Source organism: Monodelphis domestica, chromosome 1, assembly GCF_027887165.1.
Source record: "Monodelphis domestica isolate mMonDom1 chromosome 1, mMonDom1.pri, whole genome shotgun sequence".
Lineage (NCBI taxonomy): Eukaryota > Metazoa > Chordata > Mammalia > Didelphimorphia > Didelphidae > Monodelphis > Monodelphis domestica.
This window is the reverse complement of record NC_077227.1, coordinates 561,666,151-561,691,047: the sequence shown is the minus strand read 5'-3', so window position 1 is coordinate 561,691,047 and position 24,897 is coordinate 561,666,151. Positions and strand designations below refer to the sequence as shown.

General features: G+C 33.9%; 1 protein-coding gene, 1 long non-coding RNA gene and 1 other non-coding gene across 4 annotated transcripts in view; 1 reads left to right on the top strand and 2 right to left on the bottom strand.

Annotated features, from left to right (window-relative positions):
* LOC103101691 (uncharacterized) overlaps window positions 1-24,324 on the bottom strand; it is a 187,585-nt gene extending 163,261 nt beyond the window's left edge. Inside the window, exon 1 of the long non-coding RNA XR_008917587.1 lies at window positions 24,098-24,324. This is a non-coding gene — a long non-coding RNA (uncharacterized LOC103101691). The remainder of the gene's footprint in view (window positions 1-24,097) is intronic.
* The window catches only part of CSMD1 (CUB and Sushi multiple domains 1), a 2,624,761-nt gene that overhangs the window by 1,459,697 nt on the left and 1,140,167 nt on the right, over window positions 1-24,897 (top strand). The window lies entirely within an intron of this gene.
* Window positions 3,208-3,314, bottom strand: LOC130456814 (U6 spliceosomal RNA). Its single transcript, XR_008915835.1, has one exon. It is a non-coding gene; the product is annotated as a U6 spliceosomal RNA (small nuclear RNA).

Genomic DNA, 24,897 nt, shown 5'->3' with positions numbered 1-24,897 from the left:
TTATTTAAAATGGCTGGTTTGTTTTCTAACATAACCCCTATAGTGGTTTATGGTTTATTTATATAACAGGTCTATGTGCTTTCGTTCTCTCTCTCTCTCTCTCTCTCTCTCTCTCTCTTTCTCTCTCTCTCAGTATTTTTCTATTTTTCTCTCTTTCTCTCTCTATCTCTGTCTCTCTGTTTTTCTGTCTCTGTCTCTATCTCTTTCTGTTTATTTCTCTCTCTGTCTCATAAATCTCTGGGCTTGAAATCAAGAACTGAGTTCAAATCTCACCTCAGACACTCACTGTGTGACCCCATACAAGTTATTCAAACTCCACCTACGTAAAATTTCTCATTTGTAGGAGCAAGACAATAACACCTATATTCTAGGGTTATTGTGAGAATAAAATAAGATAATATTTGTAATAAAATATTACATAAATACTATCTATTATTATTTTACTAACATTATTAATTCCTCTGCTCAATAACTTTCTCATAATAGCCTCCCTCTTCCTTTTTTCCTGTCTCAGAATATTAGGTGAACTGTTTCCTTTTTGGGTTTATTATTTGAACACATTATTAATTCCATCTTCTTCCATAAACATAGGACATTGCCACAATTATCATTCTCTTTTTCTCATCTGCAACTGTTCTTTCTCTCCTGGTCCTTCCCAGCTTCTTCTAAAGATGGTTGGCTTTCCTATCTCAAAACAAACAAAAATAACAAAAAATACTGTTATTTTCTTGGTCTTTTATCCTATATCTTTCCTCTCCTTCATAGCTAATCATTCTAAACATATCTGTCTGGAAATTAAAGGGCTTATACTTTACACCACTTCTTCTGCATACTCTCTGACCCAAAGAAACTGAGTTTCATACTATTTCTCTTCCATAACATTCCATTTCTCTTCTCCAAATCATTGTCTATGCTGCATTCCTTGCCTGGAATTAATGCACTTTCTCCTCCCCAGTTTCCTTCAAAGTTAATTTAAAAAGTACTCCTATATGAAATCTTTCTTGATCTCTGAGGCTCGAATGTTTCCTCTTTCCCACGCTAAAAAAAATATCTTGCATATATTTTGCATATACGCATGTGTTTATGTTGTCTCCCAGGATAGATTATAAGTTATTTGAGAATAGGGGCTGTTTGTTATTATTTTGTGTTCCAAGATCCTTGCATCTTCTATTGCAGATGAATTCTGCCTCTACTTACCACACAATAATTCCTTAACTCTCTCTTTTTTTTTTCTTTTAAACATTATTTTATTTGGTAATTTTCAAACATTATTCATTAGAAACAAAGATCATTTTCTTTTTCTCCCCCACCTCCCAACCCCCCATCCCCAATGGTGATGCCTGCTTCCTCTGGGTATCACATGTGTCCTCAGTCCAAACTCTTTTCCATGTTGTTGGTATTTTCATTAAGGTGTTCATTTAGAGTCTCTCCTCAGTCATATCCCCTCCACCCCTGTCTTCAAGCTGTTGCCTTTCCTCAATGTTTTTATTCCCACAGTTTGTACTCTGCTTGAGGGTAGTGTTTTTTTTCTCCTTGATGCCTGTGAATTGTTCAGGATCACTGCATTAACACTAATGAAGAAGTCCATTACGTTCAATTGTACCACAGTGTATCAGTCTCTGTGTACAATGTTCTCCTGGCTCTGATCCTTTCACTCTGCATTAATTCTTAGAGGTTGTTCCAGTCTCCATGGAATTCCTCCACTTTATTATTCCTTTTAGCACAATATTATTACATCACCAACATGTACCACAATTTGTTCAGCCATTCCCCAATTGAAGGGCATCCCTCGTTTTCCAATTTTTTGCCACCACAAAGAGCACAGCTAGGAATATTCTCGTACATGTCTTTTTCCTTATTATCTCTTTGGGGTACAAACCAGCAGTGCTATGGCTGGATCAAAGGGCAGACAGTCTTTTATCGCCCTTTGGGCATAGTTCCAAATTGTCCTCCAGAATGGTTGTATCAGTTCACAACTCCACCAGCAATGAATTAATGTCCCAACTTTGCCACATCCCCTCCAACATTCATTACTTTCCTTTGCTGTCATATTAGCCAATCTGCTAGGTGTGAGGTGATACTCAGAGTTGTTTTGATTTGCATCTCTCTGATTATCAGAGATTTAGAGCACTTTTTCATGTGCTTATTAGTAGTTTTGATTTCTTTTGCTGAAAACTGCCTATTCATGTCCCTTGCCCATTTATCAATTGGAGAATGGCTTGATTTTTTGTACAATTGATTTAGTTCTTTGTAAATTTGAGTAATTAGACTTTTGTCAGAGGTTTTTGTTATAAAGATTGTTTCCCAGTTTGTTGCTTCCCTTCTAATTTTGGTTACATTGGTTTTGTTTGTATAAAACCTTTTTAATTCGATATAATCAAAATTGTTTATTTTACATTTTGTGACTCTTTCTATGTCTTGCTTGGTTTTAAAGTCTTTCCCTTCCCACAGGTCTGACATGTATACTCTTCTGTGTTCACCTAGTTTACTTATAGTTTCCTTCTTTATGTTCAAGTCATTCATCCATTCTGAGTTTATCTTGGTGTAGGGTGTGAGGTATTGATACAAACCTAATCTCTCCCGCGCTGTCTTCCAGTTTTCCTAGCAGTTTTTGTCAAATAGTGGATTTTTGTCCCAAAAGCTGGGGTCGTTGGGTTTGTCATAGACTGTCTTGCTGAGGTCACTTACCCCAAGTCTATTCCACAGATCCTCCTTTCTGTCTCTTAGCCAGTAGCAAATTTTTTTGATGACCACTGCTTTATAATATAGTTTGAGATCTGGGACTGTAAGGCCACCTTCCTTTTTTTTTTCATTATTTCCCTGGATATCCTTGATCCTTTATTCTTCCAAATGAACTTTGTTATGTTTTTTTTTCTAATTCAGTAAAAAATTTTTTGGAAGTTCCATGGGTATGGCACTAAATAGATAAATAAGTTTGGGTAGGATGGTCATTTTTATTATATTGGCTCGTCCTGCCCATGAGCAGTTAATGTTTTTCCAATTGCTCAAGTCTAATTTTAGTTGTGTGGGGAGTGTTTTGTAGTTGTGTTCATATAGTTCCTGTGTTTGTCTCCGGAGATAGATTCCCAAGTATTTTATTTTGTCTAAGGTGATTTTGAATGGGATTTCTCTTTCTAATTCTTGCTGCTGAGTTGTGTTGGAAATATATAGAAATGCTGATGACTTATGCAGGTTTATTTTGTATCCAAAAATATGGAACGCTTCATAAATTTGCGTGTCATCCTTGTGCAGGGGCCATGCTAATCTTCTCTGTATCGTTCTAATTTTAGTATATGTGCTGCCAAAGTTAGCACCTTTAACTCTCTTTTAATGCAATTCCAACATCTACTTTCTACTTTGTTTCACTTTATTCTTCCTAATATATTCTACATTCCAGGAGGGCTTCATCCTGTCTCTGTCCATTTCCATCTATGTCCATTTACAGCAGCTTACCCCTAGAAACGGAAAGCATGCCCTCCACTTCCCACCTATTTAAAACCACTTCTAGACGGTAGCGAGGTGGATTGAGAGCAAGGCAGAGACAGAAGGTCCTGGGTTCAAATATAGATTCAGATAATTCCTAGCTGTATGAACTTGGTTAAATCACTTAACCCCGTTGCCTATCTCTTACTGCTCTTCTGCCTTAGAACCAATACAGTACTGATTCTAAGATGGAAGGTAAGAGTTTAAAAATAAATAAATTTACTTCCCTCTAAGTCTAGACAGAAGGTCATCTTCTCAGTTATCCTGAAGTACTTTGTATAGATATTTCCTTTTCCTGTTATGCTGTATCTTCTATAGAATCTATCTATGTTTATACTGCATCAAATTTATTAGCTTGTAAACTTATTAGGTTGGGGAATCTGTGTTATTTTTCATTTTTGTATCACCAGGACCTACTCCAATTCAAGGTACATTATAAAGGCTTCATAAATATTTGTTGAGTTGAATTAAATGACTCCCAGTGGACTGTTTCTAGGTTTTAACATAGTGACTATATTATCATAACTGGAAAGTTTCAGAAGACAAAAAGATAGAATATTTTAATATAAAAATATAACATGGTGGTGTGGGAAAAGCACTGGCTCTGGAGTAAGATACAACCTAGGTAACTTTGATCTCTAAGTCTCTCCACTTAATAAGAGAATTCAGATACACTGAAGGTTTCTCACATATATTCTCTCTGATTAATGTTCCTACCCCATGGAAATGCTAGAAATATCAGTATCTCAGGTTATTCTATTGTTCCAAAAGGGACCCTCAGTTCTACTGAAAATACACAGGGCAGCAGGACATTAAATCTAGAAATATTTTCCTTTAAGACAAAATCAAAGAATTTATACCCAAGTTTATCAACAATCAAGAAAACATTGTCACTTTTCCCTCAGGGAAAGAGCTTGGTGATGCTAAAGAATACAATTTCTCTCTGAGGCTTATACAATCCCCTTGTACTAGAGTATGAATGAAGAGAGGTCTTGGCTCTTCCATCATGCATGTACTTTCCTGTTGAGCTTAACCCCCAGTGCCATTTTCTCTGTGCTACTGTGTTTTATCATGCTTCAGTGGATATGGTTCCCTGCTGCACCAGTCTCTTCATTCAATTTCCTGCTGTGTTGTTTTCACTTATTTTTTTTCATATGGCAGTCAAAAATGAAACCCAATTAACTAATGAGGTCTTAGGATATATTATGTAAGAAAATATTCTTCTTACAGATATTAACCATGGGTGAAAGGGGGAAGAGGTACAGACAGGTACCTCAGGATTTGGGTACTTGAGGTGACAGAGAACCATCTCCCCTAAAAACCCTTACTCCCTTCAGGGTCCCCTCACCCTTACAAAGATATCTGACTGCGTTATATTAATTATAGATTAATTTAATAACAAGTTTGGATTGGGAAGGTATCAGGGTAGAGGGAATAGGGATTGCTTTATACTTTGCCACAGATTGGATTTGAATCTCTGTTTGCTTTTGAGCTGAGGCCAGGCCTCATAGGCTGGTGGAGGGTTTCTTTTATTCCTGTCTATGCTAATCTATGCTAGCTTTCTTAAATTCAAAGTCTTTAACAGTAGACACAACAAGAAGAAAAGATTCTGACTTTCAGAGCTGGTTGGACTTGTCTCTTCAGGCTAGCACCCCTAAATTCTGGCTTTAAGTTTAAGCTGCTGCCCTTAAATCCCTTTGTTCAATGACATGATCCACAGGAATCGAGGTAGAGCACACAGTTGAGAAAGATCCAAAAATAGAGCTACTTCTATGCCGAGACAGGGAGAGAACACTCCCTCCAGTCCAAGGGCCAGGAAAGAGTCCTCCAGAGCAACTGTCACTCACCAACTCTCCCCACCCCCCAACTGCCTTTGTGTCAGTATCTTCACTCTAACAATATAACTGCTGTCTCCTCTACCTCAATGGCAGAAAATACAAAGCTTGATTCAGTTTTCCTTTCCACAAGTAAAAGAGGAATTCTCTACTCTCCAGGACAAAGGAGATAACAACTCTACTGCCCTGTGACTTGGTTATGTCATATTTGGAATATTGTGTTCTATTTTGGATGCACAGTTAAAGGACATTAGTAAGCTAACAGGGTGTCTAGAAAGAAAGTCCAGAATGATGAAGCCTCTTGAGATTTTGCCATATGAATATGTTGGTTAGAGAAATTGAGAATATTTTACCTACAAAAGAAAAAGGAAACTTTTAGAAGGAAGTAGAATAGCTAGATTCCCATATCTGGTGGCCTGGTAATCAAAAGGACAATTAAATTTGTTTTGCTTTAACCCAGAGGGCAGGACAAAGAAGGATAGAGGCATGTTGCAGAGAGGTTGATCTTTGCTCATTAAAAAGAAGTTGGGGAGGGGAGATGTTACATATCCAAAAGCATGAATAGGCACCCAAGGAGGGTACAGATTCCCTCTCATTTGAAAGCTTCTCCCCCCACCCAAAAAAAATGCTGAATCAACTCTTATTGGAAATGTTGTACTTCAAAAAGTAGAGGCTGGTCAAGATAATTTCTGCTATCTTTTCCCACTCTAAAATTTTTTTGGCTCTGTAGTAGTTTCAGAGGTTCTATGAAGCCCTCATACTGCAAATGATCCTCTGGATCATCTGGATGGTTAGATCTCTCCCTATTCAAGTACAGTCCAATATCTCTGACTCAATCTTACTGTCCTAGCTACTCCCCACCCCAGAATTTCTACCCTACCCACTAAATTGAGTCACTTGGTCAAATCTAGCATCAGGTACTACCTATGTAATCCTGAGAAAGTCACTTTATTTCTGTTTTTCTCAGTTTTGTCTTCTGTAAAAAAATCATAATAGCACTCTACCTCCTCAAGTTGCTGTGAAGATCAAATCCTGATATTTGTAAAGTGCTTAGCACAGTACCTAACATATAGTAAATAATATATAAATATTAGTTGTTTTTGTTGTCCAAGGACTTGCATAGGAGTAGCCTTACTTAAGACCCAGCTTTCCAACTTATGCTCAGTTGAATTGCCTAGGTAATGAAATCCCTAGCTACATCCCAGGCAGTCCTCCCACACAACTTCAGTTGTTTGTACTTCATAATCTTTGAGACTAATTTTTCTTACATGAAAAACAAAGAAGAATAATAGAATCTACCTCATAGATTTATCATGAAGATCAAAGAGATAACAATTAAGTCAAGTGCTTTGCAAACTAGAACATACTCTGAGACTTTCATTTATTATTATTTAAAGAGTTAACTGCTATTATTTAGCATTATTCATAATATCTTCCAACAATTATATTTTAGTCCATGTTCTGCAACTGAATTTATAACTTTAATTGCTGCTTTGGGAAGACATAAGAGAAAGTCAATTTCTCTAAAATCTCATTTGTAGTATAGCCAGATTGCCTATAGACTGTCAAAAGCAATAACACAAGATACCTGTTTTATCCTTTATGACAATGCCTAGCCACTTTTAAAATGATCCATTTCTTATTTTTTAGTGGCTATCTTTCAATTACATAAAATAAACGTCTACTATTCCATTTCCTCTCAAAACAAGAAGTGTGTAACTAAAAGATGGTCTTAGGAAAGGCCCATTAATATCATCTAACTCAACTCCTTCCTTTTATAGAGGAGGACACTAAAGCCCAGGAAAATGAAGTGACTCGTTCAAGACTGCATAACTAGAGAGCAAAATTAGAACCCAAGTTACCTGATTCCTAATCCAATACTCTTCCTGTGAGACTACACTGCCCTATCACAGAACAATAGACTCTCTTACATAAATATAATCACAAACAACTTTTTGGTGTGTGCTGTGTAAATCTGTACAGTGGTACAAAGTGTTAATAAGTAATTATATTATAGACTTGAAAGTGGAATGAAGGTAAAGTTTTTATTTATGTTTTTTTTTTTCCTGGTCTTGAACTTCTTGTATTTTATACACTTTGACTGAATTTGCACAAGGAATTCCACATGTTTAAAATGTAATTCTCTCTAACATGTATCATTAGTAATCAGTATACCATGCCAGATTTTATAGTTTATCAAATTTATGTAACATATGACATTTTTATGTCCTTCATTCCATTTGTACACTTGTCATAGAATACTGAAGGACAAATATGTTGTTTATGTGAATCCTGAAGAATTTCATGCTCAACCCAATAAATTGCACTTATTGAATTTTTGAAGAGATGTCTTATTTGAAGAAGTTTTCATAGAAAAATTAGTTCCATATGAATAGTTCATTTCATTGATGTAATTGCAATTTTATCTTGTGCCTTGATCTAGCAGAAAACATTTCAGGAATATGACAGCACCTTGGGGAAATCTAGATGTCATAGAGGAATTAAAAATTGAGATGGCTTCTTGAGAGCCCAGATTGTTTATGAGGAGCTGAAACAATTATTTAAGAAGTTGAGTCTTGGGTTTGAAAACAGATATCTATAATTCAAATAGATAATGAATATGATTATTGGAAGGATTAGGAAAATTTTATTGACTAATATATTTTTACTTTACATAAAGAGCATATTGAAAATCATTTGTGGTTCAAATATGATTTTAGTAATAGTTTGGATAGTTGAGAAGAGCTAACAAAATAATTTAGCTCTTCATATATCCCCAAAAACAGAAGTATTCAATGTTTCATCTAAAAGGTTATCTGGTGGCATCTCCCCAATGAAAAGCATGTAGTAAGTTTCCAGCATGTGCTCTATTCCAGCAATTGTTTGCATACATCATCATATACAGCTTTTACCTTCATATGAATTAGCATAACTGGCCTATCTAGTGCCAAGGAAATGCAAGGTAGTATGTTTAATGATACAAGTTGCAATTAAGTTTTCATAATGTACAGCCAGTAGATATAATGGCTCAGTGGCATATGGTATTTTAATTTTGCAAAAGATGTTTATAGATGCTATGTTTTAAATACAATACCTTGACCTTTAAAAATGCAACAGATGGAAGCAATAACAATGACACATTTAAATTCTATTTAAAATGTAAGCTTTAATCTTTCTCAAAATTATCTAAAATTAGTTGTACTGTATCTCTTTGATTTTGCCATTTTGTCCTGATGTCCCTCAAATCCTTACAATACAATGGTCCTATGATTGCAGCACCTATTTCATATTTTAATGGGTAGTTAAAGACTCAGAATACTTCAAAATTCAAATGAAGGGGAAAAAAAAACGAAGTTAATTATTTTATGTTATTCAAATTCTCTCTTCCTTCTTACACTTATCATTAAAACCTTTTGGTTCTAATACCTTGAAGGAATGTTTACTCCCTTTTTTGGATGTATAATATACTTCAATTTTTTTCTCAACTACACCTTAAAAGTTAGCATTGAAGTATCTTACAAAGTATTTTGTTTTTTAATTCAGTACTTTGTTTTTGCTAAGGTCTTTGTCAAACTGACTTCTAGGAAACATATAATTTCCTACAATTTAATCAACATAATGGATTTTTTGAATTTCAGTTCTCATGGATAGTGATAGGATAATCTTTTTTTTGTACCAAATACCCTAATTATTGGAAATCTCTGGAAAATACCATTTATTTAATTGCTGTTGCAACATCAAGAAAAGTCCTTTTCATCTTTCTTTACATATATTTTCAGTAAATAGAATGGTTAGTTACATCATTTTATAAGAGAAGAAAGATGTATATAATTAGAATCAACATATCTATTGTTGCACTTGAAATTTAGCAAAAGAGTAAACAGAAGCAATTCTTAGAGCAAGATAACATTTATTAGTGGAAGCATTCTGCCTTTCAATAAATGAGTTAATGGCATGCTTCCATTTATACTAAAGACCCTAAACATAAAGACAGTTTTCCTTATTTAGAGTAGGTGCCATCATGGGATTGCATATAATTACAAAGCTGAGGTGTAAGATACAGCATGATTGGGTTTGGCAATGGGAGCTAGCAATGATCGGTCATCTCTTCTCTCATGAGACTAAGATGTGTTCATAGGCTGAGGGCAGGTGATAGATAGTAGGCTAGACTTCCCTGAAGGATAGCTTGGTGATTTAAAGATATAGGCCCCACTCCCCATCCCAGCATACATCCTCAAAGGCCAATTTGAGTCCTTGTGGTAAAAATAGATCAGTGATTCACAGGAGAGCTGGGGTTTTTTAAACTCTTACCTTCTGTCTTAGAATCAATACTATGTATTAGTTACCAGACAGAAGAACAGAAAGGACTAGTAATTGGGGCCAAATGACTTGTCCAGGGTCACACGGGAGAACTGTATCATTAAACTTAACCCATTACAGACTAGCTGAATTTCTGAACTAAGCGTGGAAACAAAATACTATGACTTAAACAATTTCATGAAAAAAGCAATTATAGGAACTAAGCAAACTCAATTGTTTATAAATAGGTTCAATAAGAAAAGCAACATAGAATCAATTCAAACTTCTCACTATGCTCTCTCTCCCTCTGTCTATACTATACTATTCTTCTTTTTACTTGGCCTTCAGGAGGTGACATTAAACTAAAATCCATGAACTTGTGTTTTTTTAGTATAATTTGATAGCTTCTATTATGATTGTTTTCTTCTCTAATCTGTTGTCATTTTATGCATTTAAGTATATTATTCTGAAAATGAGTCCATCAACTTTACCAGACAGCTAAAAGCATCCATAACAAGAAGAAGAAGGAGAAACAAAACAAAACAAAACAAAACAAAAACAGGTTAACAGTTTATGAATCTCTAACCTAAAGAATCCTCCTAATAATGAGCAGAAGGTTATGGTCCACATTGAAGCTTTTTCTTCATTTATAGTGGAGATTTTCCCTCTAATGTTTTCTTACACTGAGTGTGTTGTGAATGAATATCAAAAAGCACTAATACCAAAGGGAAAACAAAGTATTCTCTCTCATAGTCATAGTCAATTGAATTTAGTTCTACATAAATAAGAAAAACTAAGTCATTTTAATGTTAGATCTCATGCAAGATCTCACTGTGTTTATTGTTTATTTGTTGTTTTAAAATTATTTGATAGAGTAAAATGTCACTTTGAAGATCTTCTTCCAGAAAGAAGTCTCTCATGCATATGTCAGAATCTTATAAAACTTTAAAGATTCAATAGTGGAGATTAATTTTGATGACACACTAATTATTGATTCCAAGTGATCCATAATACAAAAAGTTAGTTGCTCTCATTTAGGATCCCATATCCTCCAACAAACTGCCTCCCCTTTTGTAATGTCCCTGAACAACTTTCAGGGATCCAGGAGAAAAAAAAAACACCATTCATAAGCAAAGGATAAACTATGGGAGTGGAAACACCGAGAAAAAGCAACTGCCTGAATACAGAGGGTGAGGGGACATGACAGAGGATAGACTTTAAATGAACACTCTAATGCAAATACTATCAACAAAGCAATGGGTTCAAATCAAGAAAACATCTAATGCCCAGTGGACTTACGCGTCGGCTATGGGGGGTGGGGGGGAGGAAAAGAAAATGATCTATGTCTTTAACGAATAATGCTTGGAAATGATCAAATAAAATATATTAAAAAAAAAAAAAAAAAAAAAAAAAAAAAAACTGCCTCCCCTTTGTTATCACCACTTTATATTTATCTTTAATCTCTCTGCCTATTGTATCTTTTCATATTGCTAAACGAATATGCCTACGTACTCTCCATCCTCAAACAACCCCACACACCTTTCCTAATAATGCCAAGAATACTCTTTCCAATCTCTCAGACTCACAACTTGGGTGACATCCCCAACTCCTCACTATCTCTCAGTCCCAATATCCAATATATTCCCAACACTTATTGATTTCATCTCAGCATCTTGTCTTGAATATGTCCCCTTCTCTCCTCTGATTATTTCTATCACCCTAGTTCAGGCCTTGATCTCTTCATGCTTGGATTGTTACAACAGCCTTCTGATGGATCTGCTTGCTTCAAGTCTTTCTCCACTCCAGTTTATTTCCCTTTCAGCTGCCAAAGTGACTTTCCTAAAGCTCCAATACAACTATGACATTTTCCTACTCAATGAACTCTAGTAACTCTCTGTCACTTGTAGGATCAAATAAAAAATCTTCTGTTTGATATTTGAAGCCTTTCCTTACCTATCCACTCCCATCTTTCCAGGTGACTTATATTTATTTCCCACAGCACATTTCAGTTCAGTAACATTGGCCTCCTGTCTGATATATTTCTCACCTCTAGACATTATCTCTTCCTCCCATGCCTAGAATGTTGTCCTTCTTCATTTATGACTCCTGTCTTCCTTAAAGTCCCAACTAAAATCTAATCTTCTACAAGAAGCCTTTCCCAAACCTTTTTAATTTTAGTGACTCCCCTGTGAAAATTATTCCCTAGTTTTCTTGCATTTAGATTTTTGGTAAATATTTGTTTAATTGTTTGTCTCCTCCATCATATTATGAGGTCCTTGTGCCTCTTTTTGTATCACCAACGTTTAGCACAGGGTGTTACCTATAGTAAGTACTTAATAAATGTATATTGATTGACTCCTTATGGATGATATCATACTGATTTTATCAAGCCTATAAATAAAGAATAGCCTTTTAAATGACATCTGAAATTATGCAAAAGGACTTAAGTTAACTCAAGGCAAAAATGGATAAATATCTATTAATCAGACAATAATGTTTTATTGGAAGAATAAACCATAAAGATAATTATCACTGGAATGTCTGTGTGTATATATATATATGTATACATATATATATATTAGACAGTGAACTTTAAGGTAGTGTGATTTAGTAGATAGATAATATTGGAGTTATGAAGACATGGATTAAATTATTTCCTCTGGCATATACTAGTTATATGACCACAGACAAACCATTTAATTTATCAATGTCTCCATTCAACTCTCTGAGTCTATGAGACACAGAATAGTTCTCCATATGAAGCAGTGGAGGGATTTTCTAACCCAAGAATTCCCTTCAGTGAAGACATCACAAATCTATACATCATCATAATCATCACCAGCACATCTCTACATCATGGTATATGGCTTTGAAACTTGGAATACCACAGCTTCCAATAGGTGAAAAAGAGAAATGCATTGTAGATATAAATAGGTTACAACAAATTACCAGTGAAGCACAATATTCTCACATGTAAATAAAGATCAATAAAATGTAGGAGCAGGTGGACATCAGGTTATAAGAATGAGAAATAACATATATAAGCCATGTATTTATATATATATATATTTATGTATATACATATATGCATCATTCTTCTAAGTCTCCTAATTTTGAAAATTAGGAGACTTAGAAGAATGATGCAAAATGGGAGAGGAGGTACTTTCCATGGATTTTTTATGGAAGGACATGGAAAAGAGATAATAGTTGCATTGGAGGGGAAAAAAATGAAATTTTCATGCACCATTAAAGAGAATACCTAAACTGATATATAATCACAGGTCAATAAGAAAATTTCACATTACATTCAGAGGTTCCATATTTATTTTAAAAATACATTTCAGTAAAATGACATAAATAATGGTTAAATAATAACTCCCTATGTTTATATTACATCTAAAGGTACCTGAAAGATTTTAAAAAACAATATTTTAGGAATAAAAGGGTTGATCCGTTTTTGCTACTTTATCCATTAAACTCTTACTTTAACTAAACTAATGGGATTTGAGGACTCAGCAATTTGGAGATATAAGAAACCTTAGAGGCCAGTTAATTTAAGCCTTTCATTTTACAGATTAGAAAACTGAGCTCTAGAGAGGGTAAGTGGTTTGCTTGTGGTGGTCACACATCTAATAAATGCCACAAACAGGATTTGAAATCAAATTCTCACTTCATCTAATAAGTAATTAATCCAAGCCTAGCACTTTATTAAATCATACTGGTTCTTTTCTAGTAACTTTTCTGCTATAGTGAAAAGTTCAGATTTGTTTCTAACTCCAGGACTTCGTAGTTCAAAAAGCCCATGAAAGTCAACTATATCTGATGTTAGAATAACTGATTTTGTCAACTGAGCTGATGAATGTTCTAGAACGCATTATTAGAGTGATACATTGGGACTACATTTTTACTCTGTGGATTCTCTGTAAAAGAAACAGGTTTCCCCATCAGTTTTCAGGCTACTTTCCTCCATGTTTAGGAGGAAAGTATACCATCCTGTCTATGAATTCCATTTTCAAAAGGATAGCATCATATTTGTAATATTGCTCAATATGTCCCCCTATGTGGAGCAATCTACTGTGTCTCTTATATGCTAATGCCACCCCACTGCTGCTTGTAGTTGTCTGTATCTTGCCATTACTCAAAACATATTAACTTGACCAATTCTCTGATTTAAAAAAGGAAAGGTCCCAATTCATATATATTATATAGATAACCAGGACTTGAACCTATATCTTCTTATTTCAGATACATCTGTAACTAATGGTACAGCCTTTGCTAAAGATTGCTTGCAATTACTGTGTCTTAATTAGACAACATTTGTTTTCTTTTTCTTCATAAGTATTTTAAAAACATCAAAATCTTTTTGAACCTCCAAAATAATCATATCATCACTGACAACATGGAAGAAACTTCAGAACCTTAATTCTATTGTCTCTATTTCAACTTCTGTTAACTTAGTCAATATTATGTGTCCAAAAAAATAGACACAATTTTATAAAGACAGTTATTACATAGAATAAGGAAAAAATCCTTTATATGTGTGTTACATTACATGATTCCTGACCTTGAGAAGCCTACAGTCTTAGAGTCACATTAAAAAAAGAATTATATCATTTTGTTTTCTTAATGCAACCTAAGGAAACCTGAAAACTAAAGCCTGCAAAGTGTGAAATAACAGCAAAAAGAATTTCAGTCTTGCTATAGACTATAAACAGCTTTGCTGCATATTATAGTCTAGCAACCAAAAGCTGCACCGTTTAAACTTTTAAAACTAAAACAAAGTTCTATGTCTAGTAGCTATTTTACATTGAATGATTTATTATGTAAAGAGGGAGGAAAAAATAATAGCTTGTCATTTTTGTCATGGTCATTCAATAATTAATAGAATGATAGCCTTGTAAGGGCAAAGCTTTGTCTCATTTTTGTACTTGTGTCCTCAGTAACTATCACTAGATATGGTATATAGGATAGGCACTTAATAGATGCATATTGATTAATTGCTTTCTATTGGAGGTTTTTCATACCTAAGGGTTTTGGAAAGGCAATTCCTTACTGTCATTGGAGGGACATTTCAAAAAATATATATTTAAGCCTCTTAGTATTCATAGGATCTTGTTTTGCTGTTTGCTGAAATGTAATTAAGGAGAGGAGTCTGCAGGTTCGATAGAATTCGTTTTCAGATAAATCAACAACTCTGTCAGAGTAAATTAGGCATCCTATTCCAACCTCCAGATATTTCAATTGGAACACTTATTCTGCTGGCGAATAAGACATTTCTGTCAGAGATGTAGCCCATGTGGGGCTCTAATTGATCTAGTTTCACATTAATGCATGAGAGAGTCTGCAGCCGCTCTTCTATTCAGCAGCCACGCAAATATGACAAGACCTGCATTTCTCCTCATCCAGAGCCAAAATAAGGGATAAACAATTGTGACCTTTTTGACAAAGTGCAATTTAAATTGAACTCACAGGAAATGCAGGAGCACTAGACTGAAAAAAAAAAATATTGTACCATATATGCTCCCCCCCCCAAAAAAAGTTAGAGCAGAACAGAAATGTGACAAATTGTCCTAATGACTTAGAGAAATAAAAATAAGGCATTGGAAACATAAAATTGTAATAAGCCATACTTACGAAACACTACAGTCCCATATTATTGAAATTAGATTGATTTAAAATGTTTCATAGTACTTTAAAAGAATATTTTCCCATTTCCCATCATTTACCAAGGTATCAGTTAAACTATTATAACCACAAAAAAAAAAAAAAAACAAACAAACAAAAAACCCAAAATAATTAAATGTGATCTTAAGTTATAACTTCATTAAACCAATAGAATTCATTTAAAAATCCAATTTTAAATAGTTTGGGTACTTAGTGATTGCTTCTTTAAATGAATTTTTCTGAATTATTATAATAAAGAAGGAAATATGTTGGCATGCATATATGCTCCAACCAATGCAGCAAGAATTCAATGATTTATCTTGATAGATATGTTGGTATAAACTATTCAGACAAGTTATTGCCAAAGTTGTTCCTCATTTTTCTCTGAAGTTTCTTTGATATTTGCATGTACTCTCTCCACATTGCAAAAAGAGTCCATAAATCATAGCAAGAGTTACTTTAATCTGGTTTCTCTAGTGTAGGGTTATGGAATATGCTGTCTTCCAAACCTAAGTACAAGCATTAGGAAAATGGAACGTGACAAGGAAGTAGAAAGGGTGACTGTCATTTGTACAAAATGATTAAAATCAAAGGCATCTGCCAAAAGAGCTCAGGTAGTTTATTTTATTTCTCTCTAAACCTATTGACCATGGAAATCATTAGTCACACAGAGAGTATTGATGCAGAATAATTTGTTAAGTTGATTCTGTCCTCATCACCAAAGGGAAGCTGAGCAACATACCAACATGTTCATTTAACTATTACTTAATTACCAGATGAAAAACTTACAGGTCTCAAATATTTGCTCCCAAACAGATTATATACTAGTATTCAACTAAAATAATATTTTTTTCATTTAAATTGCATAGCTCATTTTTATTGGATTAATTTCATATATATTTAAATGCATTAACAGAATATGTGTGGCTATCTGGAGCTGGTACTGCTAAGGAACTTAAAAAAAATAAAAGAAGAGACATATTAGAGATTCCTAGGGAGTGTGGGCATCAGATTTCTCAGGTCTATTTAATGTTAAGAGAGCTTATGTTTATGGTTTGGAATTCATTGACTTTGATTCAATGCCTATATTCAAGATCACAGAATTGTTGTGTTCTAGGGCAAAGGTGGAGTTGAATCCCTGGCTGTGCATTATTAATACATGGGTGTATTTTATCAGATTTGACCTTTTTTCCAGATTGGTTACTGTTGATCATGTCCTGTCCATGCATAATCTTTCCTTTCAAGGATTTCATGATTCTTCTTTCCCATGGCTCTTCTCCTACTTGTCTGACAACTGCTCAGTCTCCTTTACAGACTTGTCTTTCAAATCATGGGTCATAACTACAGGTATTTCAGAGTTTCTGTACTGGACCCTCTTCCACTCTCTGTACTCTTTCTTAGTGACCTCATCACCTCTCATCAATTTAATGATTTTTCTATGCAGATGACTCAATCTTCAGTCCCGCATCACCAATTGCCTTTGATACATTTTGAACTGGATGTCCTAGAGACAACTCAAATCCAACATAATCAAAATTGAACTCATCATTTATCTTCCAAAATCTATCCCTTTTGCAAAATTCTCTATTTCTATTGAAGGTACTGTTCATTTTTAAATCTCCCAAAGTTTATAACTTTAGCATTATCCTCAACTCAATCCCCTATGCTCCACCCATAGAACTAGTGAACAAATATTGCCATTTCTAGTCTACAATATGCCTTAATGTCCTTCTCATCTCTTGTCACATTTATTATAAAGTCTCCTTACAACTGTAATTATTTCCCTCACATAAATTACTCCCTCCTCATTTATCTTTTCTATAGCTATCAAAGATATTTTCCTTAAATATGGATCTTAACATGTTACTTCCTGCTTCAATAAACTATGGTAAATTCTTATAATTTCTGCCACAAAATTTTAAAACCTCCGTTTAATTTTTAAAGCCTTAATTATCTGGCCCCAATACATCTTTCTAACATCAGTATATTACCTCCTCTCAAACATCCTGAAATAGAGGCAAAGTGGCCTCACTATTACTCTGCCTCCCAATTTCTCTTTGTACTGTGGCTCCTGACTTCCTCACAGAATCTTTTTTCCCCCTTCAAGAAACAGTTCAAACTCCATCTTCTACAAAATTCTTTTCCTGATTCTACACACACACCATACTGCTAATGCCCCACCCAAAAACTACCTTGTATGTATTTTATATATTTTCTGCATATTAATGTTGAATATATTTACAGAGGCCCTTGTTTTCTACCCCATTGCAATATGTTTTCTGCGAGAAAGATCATATCATTCTTTTTACTTATCTGTCCAACACCTGGTTCAACAGATGACACATAGCAGGTATAGAACAAATGCTTGTTTCTTGATTGCTACCATTAAGAAGACAGTCTCCTGGTTGTTCAATAATGACCATGGTTAAGGAAAAAAACAACAACATAGGATCAGATTGTTTCCTACTTGTCTTCTGAAAACACTTTCTAAATCATTTACAGGGAGAGCAGGGGTAGTATTAAGGGCGTGGAATATGGCCAAACTCTGATAGTGGTTTCATTTTCCTGCTTGTTATAATTTCAAAAATCAAACAGCTTAATGTTATTTATTTTCCCTGTCAAGTTTTATCTTCTAATTAAACTAATAACAACTAATATTTCCACAATTCATTTATTTTTCTTTAGAAAGTAATGAGTTTCAATTTTAATCTAGTATAATTCATGTAGCATTTATTAAGTGCCTACTAGATATAAGGCACCAGAGATACAAAGATAATCGTGAAACTGTTCTTGCCCTCACTGTATTTATATCCAATTAAGAGAAAGGACACGTTACCAAGTGAGTACAAAATATGCACACAATAAAAAGAAAATAATTTAATAGTATTATAATATCAGCTACATCTGGAGTACTGTCATGTTCTGGGAACCACATTTTTAAAAATGCATTAATAAACTGGGGAATGTACAGAAAAGGGCACCAGGAATTATGGAAGGCTTCAATTGAATTAATGATATATGAGATTTAGAGTGGAAAGGGCCGTAAAATGATGGTATATCCCCTTTTACTTAGGAATACCAATACAGGGTCTATATCTCAGAGAAAGTAAAAATAGGGGAAAGAACTTGTCAGTACACAAATGTTTATAGCAACTCTTTTTGTGATGGCAAAGAACTGGAAACTGAAGGGACGTCCATCAGTCAGGAAATGGCTGAATGAATTGTGGTATGTACTTGAATGGAATACTATTATGTTGTAAGAAATGACAAACAAGATGATCATAAGAAAACCTGGGAAGGCTTATTTGAAGTGATGAAGAGTGCAGTGAGCAGAAGCAGGAGAATTTTGTATACAGTGACAGCAGTAATGTATGATGATCAACTTTGAACTCTAAGAGACTCAACAAAATAAGTTATCCACTGTCATAGAAGGAACTAATGGAGTCTGAATGCAAATTGTAGCATATCATTCTTCACTTTAATTTCTTCCATGACTTTTCCCTAGCATAAAGCAATATGTATATTCTTTTACAACATGATAAACATAGAAATATATATTATATGTTAATATATGTGGAAACTATGTTATTCTACTAGCCTTCTTGGGGAGGAAGGAAGACTGAGAAGTAGTAAAAAAAAATATGGATTTTGAAATGACAGATGATTATTAAAATTACATATATATATATAATCTGTAAAAATATTAAAAACCATGAAAAAATTGGAAGAATAGAGAATTTTAGAGAATACCTAGAAATGTTTACCCTAGAGAAGAGAAGGCGGGTGTCATAATGGAGTGGGATAAAAGTCATTATAGGATAAAAAAGATGCACAAGAGATGCAACATTAATTTTTGTAAAATTAAACTTATTTTGTTTCACTCCAGAGGAACTAGTAGTAATTAATTGGTGCAGGTATCAAAGTTAGGCTTTGATATTGGGGGAAACTTCCTGATAACTAAAGCAACTAAAAAGGGTAATAGACTGCTTTTATTAGTATTGCATGATCTCCCTTGCTTGAGGTTTTCAAGTATAGAAAAATCAGATATCCACTTGTCAAGTGTATGGTAGCAGAATTCTTTGGTGGGTATGGGTTTGCCTAAATAAATGCTGAGGTAATTTCCAAATCTTACATTCTTTCATTCTATCATAGTGTGATATAAGAATATAACACTCAATATACTATATGGGAATATAAATTCTAATATTCAAGGAGCAGTCAAGTGGGTAGAGTACCAAGTTTAGTGTCTGGAAGACTTATTTTTATAAGTTTAAATCTGTCCTCAGATACTTTCTAGCAATGTGGCACTGGGCAAGTCACTTAATCCTGTTTGCCTTGGTTACCCTCATCTGTAAATGAGCTGGAGAAATTCAAACCACTTTAGTATCTTTGCAAAGTAAAGCCCAAATAGAGTCACAAAGAATCAGCTATGACTGGAAATGCATGACCAAAAAATATTCACCTTATTTAGAATCTCCTTTCTATGAAGATCACAATCCGTCTATGCATCAATATTCTGTGCAACATTTGTCTACATTCTTTCAAAAGTTTGCCCTCTACAGTCCACCTAACATTTAGGTTAACATTCTGGTAGATAATTTCCACCTCTTTGGAACAATGGAACCATAGAACAATGAACAATAAAAAATGACCTTCCTTCCTATGTGGCATCCTTCTACCTCTGCAGTAGTGATAATGTAATGTTAGGAAAAGGGACAGAGAGTACCACTAATCATAGATTTAAGACCAATAAGCATTAATATCATGCCATAAAGAATTTAATATTTGCTTTTTATTATATAAGAAATGCCATTTCTTGGAAACTTTATGAAACACTATTGTGGCTCCTCTAATTCAGTAATTTACTTAGAATTCTACTTATTATAGACATAATAATTGGGGGGAAATGATGAGCTGCTAAAATATTTCTAGTCCCTGTTAAGCTAGTTATGCCATTTCTTGCTTATTGCTTAATGTAGACATTAAAATGACTACTCTTCACATGAAAGAAAAGAAGAAAGCAGAAAAATATAACATAACTTTTTATCAGTGAAGCAAGAAATTCTTGGAGAGAAACCCTATTGAGAACTAATAGTTGAGAAAATATCTTGCTACAGTTTATAAATTTGATGCCATAATGCTTTTATCAAGAAAACCTATTGGAGGAATAAATGAAATTTCTAGTTTAATGAATTATTTCGTTTTTCCTCCTCTTCATTTAGTTTTGATGATAATTTAGTTTAATAAGTAGGGAATAAGTCTGACTTTAATTTCACTGCAACATGCTGTGATTCAAAGGCTAGAATTTAGTCTCTCGAGACTTTTTCACTAACTACTCTAGATCAAAGGAACAATGTGTTTTTATGACCTTCTATAACCTGTGTGTGAGAATCTTGAAGTTCAAAGAAAAGAAAAAAAAAGTTAGATGAATCCTAAAACTGAAAAAAAGCAATGACATATATATATATATATATACACACACATATATATGTAAATATATATGTAATTGAGGTTGTTTTATACTAAAACTAGATTTCTGAATTGTCATGTTCCTTTTTAATCCTATTAATTTTTAGTTCTCCTTCAAAAGAAACATGACATAAATATGCTGATTTCTTACTCTCTTTGATATTACCCTTGAAATGGGCTTGTAATAAAAATTTAGGTCCCATCATTATTTGCAGAGGACCTGAAGTCCTACAATTTTTAATATTGTGTGGAAAGCATACAGTGTATTTGTTATATACTGATATAAATCTTTAAATGATTAAATAATTTCAGTCTGATTCTTTGGCCCTTATTAGATTAACTTTATTTTTTTGATATTCACTTCCTTGAAAAAAGTAGTAATTTAGGGGGCACCTGGGTAGCCTAGAGACAGGAGGTCCTAGGTTCAAATCTGGCCTCAGACACTTCCCAGCTGTGTGACCCTGGGCAAGTCACTTAACCTCCATTGCCTATCCCTTACCACTCTTCTGCCTTGAAGCCAATACACAGTATTGTCTCCAAGATGGAAGGTAAGGGTTTAAAAAAAAAAAAAGTAGTGATTTACAACTCCACCCAACATTTCTCTGGTGGGCTAGGCCATAAATCTATTGGCTCATATGATCATGTGTCTGGAGGCAGAATGGACCTCATAGGTCAACTAACCTTCTTTTACAGTTGAGGAAACTGAGCTCTACTGAGGTTTAATAAATTTTCCAAGTTTACAGAGTGTTTTCCAAGTGTCAGAGGCAGATTTCGAACTCAAGATTCAGTGCAATTGCCCAAAACTTTTGTTCCCTTGGAAATGTGCCACAAAGTATTATAATGAGATATAAAAAGTATGCCCTCTTCAAAGCAGTAACACTGTAAAAGTTGTATGAGGAAAATTCTAAGCAAAAACCTTCTAAGGGAAATTGCATAGCAGGGAACCCCCAGAGCAAAAGAAAGCATTTCTGTATTCTAGTATGAAAGCTTTAAATGCTGTACTCTACTATGTTTGAAAATTACATCTCACTCCTATCCTCATTTTACATTGTTTTCTAGTAAAAACTTTTAAGTTCAGCTGTCACAGGTGAAGTATGGCTCATAAGAAAGTAAATACCCACATGCCATAAATTAAAATTGTGACTATGTGTAAGTAGTAATATTAAAAAGTTTTGTTTTGTTTTTATTGTGCCACCCTGTCTGGTACACCCTAGGTGATGACTTACTTTACTAACTTATTCTTCTCCTGGTCCTGGATGCACAAGAATTCTGAGGTAAATTGGAAAGTTATTAGACAATCAATTAAATCCTATATTCCATGTCCCAGAAAGGCATATGTCATCAGTTGAACAAATTGCTATCTCTGTACCCATCAGCAGGAAGTCATGAACAAATACTATTGCTCTTCTTTTCTGTGCTCTTCTTTCTCATTGAATGAAGCCTCTGTCTTTATCAGTGACATATAAAAAGAATGAAGTCCATTTATGAAATAGAATGGAAGTGAACCTTTGGTGACTTAGCCTCATTAATATTAGCAGAATGTCATACAAAGTATGGCAGGATGCTGGCTAGATACATTAAAAATTCTAAGAATGATTTCCTTCCAATATACTTTCCTTTGAAGAAGGCAAAACTAAAAGCTAAGTAGCCTAAGAAAGACTAGACATAAAGCAAAATACTTGACAATGCAATTGCTGTTTTTTTAATTATAGTTTTGCAAGTCTCTCTATCTTTATCTTTAAAATTCTTCTCAGCATGTCTCCCTATTGCTTAGGGTTATTTCTAGTGAAGATCATTATGTAAGTTTTAAAACTTCTCTTTTTCAATGATCCCTTTTCTGTTCTTGAAACTAGTTTGTATTTTACAACCAAATTCTGAAATAATGAAACTTTTATCAAGATGACTCTGAATAATTAACAGCAGCAGTCTTGGAGGTGTATGCCTCATCCTAGCATTAAAGTTGAAAGTGAATAAACACTGAATTAAAAATAAATAGGAAGTAGTAGAAGCAGAATAAAATGAATGTTTGAGGGATATATTCTGTGAAAGGTAGAGTCACCAAGAATCACAAGATAGGTACTAAAAAATGTGGCAATGTCTTTGCTACGAATTCAAGTCACTAGCTGGTAATACGTATACTCACACAAACGCAGGGAATTCTATGGTATAATATCTAAAAGAAAAGGAGACATTGTGTGCAGCTGATAACTGATTATAAAATAAAATAGAGAAGTCCATGTTTGTATAAATGATAGGGGAAAAATAGAAATTAGCCAATAATCAGACCTGGGATATCTATAATAAATCTAAACAAAATCTAGTTTCAATAATGATTCAAGAGAGGATAGACACCAAGTTTAGATAAAGACATAATTCTGGCCCTAATGGAACTTATGGTTGTAGGCTCTTTCAGGGCGCATGCATAACTATACTGACTGAGCAATACAATTCTTACTTTAATTTTCTAACTTTTTACTGTGCCATATGTCTGTCAATTTTTTCTTATTATACATAGGGTAGACCAGAAATGCACACCTTTTAAACCTTTGATACTAATAACTCATCAGGAGTCTGGGACTTAATATATCTATCTGAAAAATAAACTATATATTCCCCTTCTTGAATATGCAACTGAGCCCAATTCCTTTTCTTTTATTTCTTTTACATTCCAAGCATAAACTCCTTTTGGGAGTTGAGGGGAAATGTATTTCAAGTTGTAAATGTAAGCTGTATTAGAAGCTTTTGTATGAAAATGTTTTATTTCTTACAGTTTTTTTTTCCTTGTTAGAATTTCCAATAAGAAAGTTTCCCAAGATTTGTTCACTGCTACAAATCAGCCACTTTTCTAGTGAGTAAAGGTCAATGAGCTGGATTTACATAAGTTGGGATTTCAATTTGTTAAGGTCCACAAATTCAGCATAAGAAGAAACTTTCAGTAACTAAAATATAAAATAATGATGAAATTGATCAAAGTAAATAATGAATACCAATAGCAGATCTCTTAAAGAATAATTGAGGATAGATCCTAATTGACAATTAATTAATTTTATTATAAGATAAAATGTATGGAAGAGGTAAAAGGTGCTATAATATCTAAAGAAAACCATACCCAGCTGGGAGAGGCTTTTCCATTTGTCTTCTAATTGGATAGTAAATGAAATTATTAATTGTTATTTATTAAAATATATCTTTCCATCTTAACTCTGGCCCTGTCAATTGGTACATCAGAAACCCAACCCATCATTAGTGTTAGAATTCAGCACTTAAAGTATAAACAGAATTAATTGTTAAAATAAGTTATTTCAAATTCAAAATATATTCCAAAGACTCTTCCATCATTTACTTACTTATATTCAAAAGATTTGCATTCCCAAATGTACTTTCATTTGTAGAAATAGAATATTCCATCATCTGGTCCCTCTCATGTTGCAGTTAAGCTATTGTGCAATTAAATATATTTGATCATTTGCATATAATTACAATTCTATCTGCCATATTAATGATGACAAAATAGTCTCTTCTCTTTTTTATTGGTAAGAACATTAAATTGAAGTGACAGAATGTTATGAATCCTTTTGAGATATGCTCACATTGTTACAATTTTATTGGGAACATATGTAGCAAATATTAGGTGCAGAAATGGAGCTCCTTTGAAAGTACAGTTTGATCCTTTTGCCCAACTTTTAGGACACCAGCTTTTCTTTTCTTTTCTTTTCTCTTCTTTTCTTTTCTTTTCTTTTTTTTGGGGGTAAGAACTATCACCATAAGCAGTTAAGTAGCCCGAGTTAATTCAGAATTTCCTCCCAAGAAATTGCACTGCCTCTTCCCTTTACAGTGATAGATACATGACGTTATTGAAGAGGACAAAACACATTATCCTTGCCACAAAAGAACTGGCATGTCATTAAACTGCTCCTCATCGGCTAATTTGGGAACTGATTGAATAAATGCTGCAAAAATCTTTTCAACCTCAAAGGAAGGAAAGTTAATTCAATGGCTGCTATTGATGGGCCCATGGTTAATTGAAATAGGCAATAATGACCAGGTGTAGCACTATGTGGATTCTACTGGGATGACAAACAACTCATATTGTCACTTCCATGCTACGCCAATCTCTTCTTCTCTAAGTCCTTTTCAACTCTGCTCA